Source organism: Petaurus breviceps, unplaced genomic scaffold (genome assembly GCF_028583685.1).
Source record: "Petaurus breviceps papuanus isolate PSGF00001 unplaced genomic scaffold, PetGlider_PUasm1.0 189, whole genome shotgun sequence".
In the NCBI taxonomy this organism is placed as follows: Eukaryota; Metazoa; Chordata; class Mammalia; order Diprotodontia; family Petauridae; genus Petaurus; species Petaurus breviceps.
In genome coordinates this window covers 18936241-18942896 of record NW_027185809.1, presented here as the reverse complement: position 1 = coordinate 18942896, position 6656 = coordinate 18936241, and the positions used below count along the sequence as shown (strand labels likewise).

Genomic DNA, 6656 nt, shown 5'->3' with positions numbered 1-6656 from the left:
GAGGGTATATGGGCATATGAATGCATATATGAATGTGTGTATACATGTTTACAGGTATACATAGATAGAGGGCCCAGGACCAATATAACAGGAAGGGATGATACTTAAAAGGTGATATTAAGAGGTGAGAGAGGAATATAATGAGAGGAGATGGGGAGAGACAGAATGGGGTAAACTATCTCATATAGAAGAGGCAAGAGAAAATGGTTACAATGGAGGGGAAGAATAGGAAGGCAAAAGGAAATGGGTCAACCTTATTCCCATTGAATTTGCCTTGAGGAGGGAATGAAATACATACTAAATAGGGTATCTCACCCTCCAGGAGAGTAGGGGGGAAGGGGATGAGAGGGGGGGATGATGAAAGGGAGGGCAGGCTTGCAGGGGAGGGAAGTTGGAAGCACTCACTTTTGAAAAGGGATAGGATCAAAGTAGAGAATAGAACAAGTGGGAGGTGGGATAGGAGGGAGTCAATAGATTCCAACATTAGACTCCTATTCTGGGGACAAAAAGGAGCAAAGCATGGAACAGGAGGAAGACAGTGAAGTCAGAACTCCTGCACCAAAAGCTTCAAAGGAAAATACGAGCTGGTTACGAGCTGGTCAAAATATAGTCAGTCTTTTACAATATATCTATGTTATTGTTTTGCATTAGCCACACGTGTACAATCTATACTGAACTGCTTATCTTCCCAGTAAGTGTAGATGACAAGGGAGGAAGGGAATGAATCTGGAATTCAAAGTTTTAAAATCAAATATTCAAATATATAAATATACTATTATTAATACCATCTTACATGTAACTAAGAAATAAGATATACATGCACTGGGGCATAGAGATCCACTGGAAAAGTCGAAAGGGGTATGGGAGAAAATATGGGAGAGAGCAGATTGGAGGAGGAGATATCCTGTGGGACTGCTATTTTGGGGCGGTGGGTAGGGGAAAAACGGGGAGAAAATTTGCAACTCAAAATCTGGCAGAAATGAATGATGTAAATCAGAAGTTAATAAAACATTTAAAAAAAAGAAAATAAAGACAGAATAGAACCACTTAAAAAAAAAGAATAGTCCTCCATCCATCATGCTCACTTCCTCATACTTGGAGTATGCCAATATTATAAAAATGTCAGCTAATGAGGAAAAATAGTCATAATAAAGCAATCAATAACAAAGTACAACCATATTTTCCATTCTAGAGACTTGAAATAGTTATAAAAAAGGAATAAAAGTAGAGGGCTCTTTGCTAATGGGTGGGTTTATTATACTCATCTACTGCTTTGTCTCCAAGCTTCTGATTGTCCGTGGACCTGCAGTAGCTTTGATGAATCTTTGGACTTCCAAAGTCATTTGGATGCTCGTATCTCAGGACTCTTTTCCACCTGGAATCAGAAAAGAATGATTATTCTTTTGTGATTACAAAAGAAGCTGGTACCAAGTTCTTAGTAATAATGCTAATCCTACTCCCTTTACCTGGAGTTCACAGCAGTTATTGCTTCCCTTAATTACAGGAAGGAAAATCTCAATAAAATAGTGAGGGAAGAATTTTGACTGATGAGATATTGTGGCTATTTCTGTAATCATCTATCCACCTACCTCCAAATAGAACAAATTAAAATATATTATAGAAGCATAGGATCTAACAGTTGGAAGGGTCCTCATTCAACCTTATTTCTTTTTCAGAATAGGAAACTAAGGCCTAAAGCAATCCAGTGACTTGCCCAAGGTCAAATAAGTTATTCAGTGGGAGAGACTAGGTAAGTCTCCCAGTTTCACTCTCTTTTTGCACCATATCACTCTACTCATTGGTCATAATTATTTCAGGTCTATGTGTTTAGGAATGAGATATGAATCATGAATGATAAGAATATGGATGTATGCAAGGAAAGTATGTTGTTGGAGGAGTTAGGCCAAGGAAAGGGAGACAGAATGGGAAGAGATCTGAAAGGAATACTGAACTGGTCAGTTTTGACTAGTGAATCAGTTAATATCAATGGGTAGAGCACTGAGAACTGTGAATATAGAGGGATTGTAAAGATTAGAGTGGGGTTAGCCTTTCAAGGAGTAGGGCCTTAGAGAGGAGAAGGCTCTCTTCCAGGAAGGCCCTATAATTACTCAATATGACCATGAGACTAGCTGCCACAGAGGTGGACAGGAGAGAAGAAGTGTGGGTGTAAAGCTATTCTCCCATGCCTTTTGGACATTTTATAGAAGTCAATATTCACATGTACTTCTTTGCCCTCTCCAGTTTGACAAAGGTACAAGTGAGGAGGGACAGGGGAATGGAAACATTGGAGAGTTGTATAATAAGAAAGACAAGGACTTAAAATTTAGCTTGTGAAGACAAATACATGTGGTATGGCCACAGGTTGGAATAAGGATGCAAGCATTTCTAATTTCCTTAGCATCCATTATAATACAGCCCAACAACATTTTACTGAAGCAAAGTATAGAGTAGCTCATTGTCCTCTTTCTCCCAAAGTTGTTCTTACAAAATGAAAATGTATTTATTAAGTGCTTGTAGGTGTCAGGTGTTGTGCTGAGCACTAGGTATCCAAAGGCATTTCAAGTTCTTGAGGAACTTGCATTTTAAAAAATTATAATTTTTTATTGCTTTGAACTTGACAAACATAAATAACCATAATTATTTCCATATACAAAAAAGATCAGAAAAAAGATGGTATGTAAAATGATGAATTTCTACTAGAGTACAGCTTGTTTGTTTGTTTTTTCCCCTGAGAGTATGAAATAAATTTGGCACTAGTTACAAAACTGTTTGCTTGTGTCTTTCTAAAAAACAATTTTTTTAAAATTTAAAATTTATTTATTTTTAGTTTTCCACAAGATTTTGAGTTACAATTTTTTCTCTCCCCGTCTTTCCCCTACCCCCACCCCAAAACGGGAAGCCTACTGAATACCCCTTCCCCCAATCTGTTCTCTCTTATATCCTCCCCCTTCAATCCCCTAACTTTCTAGTAGGGCAAGATGGGTTTCTATACCCCAGTGTTGGTGATGAAAAACCTCATCCAAAATTTAATCAAGAACATGGAGATCTCTTTTTTTTTTTAAATTTTGAAAATTTTATTGTGAATCCACGAGCTCCACATTGATCTGCAAAAATTAGGCAGCTTCTTCTTTTGCGACACGGTCTTTTTTCAGTGGCCCCATGAAAGCTTTCTTTTCCTCCACGGTCTGGAACCGACCATGACCAAATTTGGAGGTGGTGTCGATGAACTTCAGGTCGATCTTCTCCAGGGCACGACATTTGGTCAGTACCAGCAGAGACTTCCGCAGGGTGAGGACACGCTTCTTGGTCCCAACGCCACAGCCTTTCAGCACGATAAAGTCATTGGTCACCTCACCGTAGTGGACAAAGCCTCCCAGAGGGTTAATGCTCTTGCCAGACAGATCATAATTGGTGGACGCGTTGTTTTTGATCAGCTTGCCATCCTTGATCTGGTAGCCCTGGCCAATCTTGTAGATCTTCTTGTTGATCTCGGTGCGATGATGGTAGCCCTTCTGACCAGCTTGAGCCACAGAAAAGGCCACGCGGGCAGGATGCCTAGCTCCAATGCACGCCACCTTACGCAGGCCTCGGTGGGTTTTTCGGGGCAGTTTCTTTGTGTGCCAGCGGCTGGTGACACCTTTGTAGCCCTTGCCCTTGGTCACTCCAATGATGTCAATCATCTCATCCTGACCAAACACGGTGGGCACGGGCACCTGCTGCTCCAGCTTCTCCCGGGCCCAGTCCAGCTTCTCAGCCACATTGCCGCCATTCACCTGGATCTCCATCAGGTGGGACTTCTTCTGCCTCAGAGGAAGCAGACGCATCTGGGTGTGGGCAATGACGCGGATCACCTGGCAGTACTTCTTCATGCTGCTGAAGTCTTTCTCCAGCTGCTTTTTGCCATCATCGCCCTGCCACTTCTTGCAGTACTTGGTGAAGGCCTTCTTCTTGGACTTATGCCAGTTCTTATAGAACCGCCTCTTACACTCATCACTGATGTGCTCAGGAAAGATGGTTTTGAAGCTACGCAGGCCACGGGGGTCTGCACGTAGCCCACGATGCCTACAATGACCATGGGGGGCGTCTCCACGATGGTGACGGCCTCCACCACTTCCTTCTTGTTAACCTTCGAGCCAGGCCTGTCCACCTCCCGCACCATGTGGGTCATGCCAGCCTTATAGCCCAGGAAGACTGTCAGGTGGATGGGCTTGGTAGGGTCATCTTTGGGGAAGCTCTTCACCTTTCCCCGGTGCCTGCTGCTTCTCTTTCGAGGCAGGAAGACCAGAGACCCATGCCTGGGAGCCGAGAACTTCCTGTGGGACATGTTGCCACCGCTGCACCTACGCCTGCCACCGAGGCGGATTGGAAGAGCGAACATGGAGATCTCTTAAGATAAGAACAGGAATTTATTCTCTTCCCTGGGTGAAGAGGGTGGTCTTCCCCATGACTAATCATGAGGAAGAGGCCCTTTACAAAAGGCAGAACAAGAATTTATACCCGTAATGTAATCAAGCCCCTTTCCCCGCCTATACCTTCTCCCATTGGCTGACAGGTGGGCTCAAGTCTGAGCCTGAGAATCTTCTATAATGGTAAACAACAGAGGAGCCCGTCACTATGGCTTACCAAGAACAAGGATGCTGATTGACAGCAAGGGAAAGGGGTGGAAGGGTCCCAAAGCAATGGTGAGGAGTGAGCTTGGGCTGTCCCTGACCCCCACCAGCCCACAGAGGCAGGAAACCTGAAAGCCTTCTGAAAGGGCTTGCTGCTGATTAACAGCAGATGTGAAGGGATGGGGGAAGGGAGAGGGAAGTTCTCAGAAGTTTTCACTTCGCCCCAGACACCAGTACCTGTATATCTTATTTCCCAGTTACATGGAAAAATTGGTAAAAAAAAAAAAAAATTTAAACATTTGTTTATAAAACTTTTGAGTTCCAGGTTTTTTTCCCTTCTTCTCCTCGCCCACTCCACTGGGAAGATAAGCAATTCAATATAGATTGTATATGTGTAGTTACCCAAATCATTTCTATACTAGTTATATTGTGGTAGGCTAACTATATTTCTGTCTATTCTATCACACCCCCTCCCACTTATTCTATTTTTTCCTTTGACCCCATCCCTTTTCAAAAATGTTTGCTTCTGATTACTCTCTCCCCCAGTCTGCCCTCCCTTCTATCCTCCCTGCTCTTATCCCCTACCCCCCTATTTTCCTGTAGGGTAAGATACCCAACTGAGTGTGTACATTATTCCCTCCTTAGGCCAAATTCAATGAGATTCAGGTTGTCCCATTCCCTTTTACCTTCCTGTTCTTCCCCTCCATTGTAATAGATTTCTCTTGCCTCTTTTATATGAGATAATTTACCCTAATCTATGGCTCCCTTTCTTCTTCTCCCAATAAATTCCTCTCTCACCTCTTAATTTCATTTTTTGGATATCACCCCTTCATATTCAACTCATCCTGTGCCCTCTGTCTATGTATACATGAACATACAGATGCCCACACTCACATATGTGTGTTTGTATACATATATATACACATATATATTCCCTTCAGCTATCCTCATGCTGAGAAAAGGCTTATGAGTTATAATTATCATTTTCCCATGTAGGAATGTAAATAGTTTAACTTTAATAATTTCCTTATGATTTCTTTTTCCTGTTTACCATCTCATGCTTCTATTGCTTCTTTTATTTGAAAGTCAAATTTTCTGTTCAGCTCTGGTTTTTTCATCAAGAATGCTTGAAAGTCCTCTATTTCATTGAATGACCATATTTTCCCCTGAAGCATTATACTCAGTTTTTCTCGGTATGTGATTCTTGGTTTTAGTCCTAGCTTCTTTCACCTCTGGAATATCATATTACAAGCCCTTTGATCCCTTAATGTAGAAGCTGCTAGGTCTTGTGTTATCCTGATTGTGTTTCCACAATATTCAGATTGTTTCTTCTGACTGCTTGCAGTATTTTCTCCTTGACCTGGCAACTTTGGAATCTGGCTATAATATTCCTAGGAGTTTTCTTTTTGGGATCTTTTTTAAGAGGTGATTGGTGAATTCTTTCAATTTCTATTTTGCTCTCTAGTTCTAGAATATCAGGTCAATTTTGCTTTAAAACTTCTTGAAAGGTGGTGTTTAGACTCTTTTTTTTGATCATGGCTTTCAGGTAGACCAATAATTTTTAAATGATCTCTCCTGGATCTATTTTCCAGGTCAGTAGTTTTTCCAATTAGATATTTCACATTGCCTTCTATTTTTTCATTTGTTTGGATTTCTTTTATAGTATCTTGATTTCTCATAAAGTCATTAGCTTCTGATTGATCCAGTCTGATTTTGAAGGAGTTATTCTCTTCAGTGAGTTTTAGAAATTCCTTTTCCATCTGGCAAATTCAGCTTTTTAAAGCATTCTTCCCCTCATTGGCTTTTTGGGAGTCTTTTGCCATTTGATTTAGTCTATTTTTTTAAGGTGTTATTTTATTCAGTATTTTTTTTTTTGGTCTCCTTTAGCAGGTTGTTGACTCACTTTTCATGATTTTCTTGCATCATTCTCATTTCTCTTCCCAATTTTTCCTCCACTTCTCTTATTGATTTTCAAAATCCTTCTTTTTTATTTTTTAAAATTAATTTGTTTATTTACTTTTAGTGTACAACATTCGGTTCCACAGT

General features: G+C 40.9%; 1 pseudogene; it reads right to left on the bottom strand.

The window, feature by feature from the left end:
• Positions 1-3049: 3049 nt before the first annotated feature.
• LOC138164321 (large ribosomal subunit protein uL3-like) lies at positions 3050-4375 on the bottom strand (annotated as a pseudogene).
• Positions 4376-6656: the final 2281 nt, after the last annotated feature.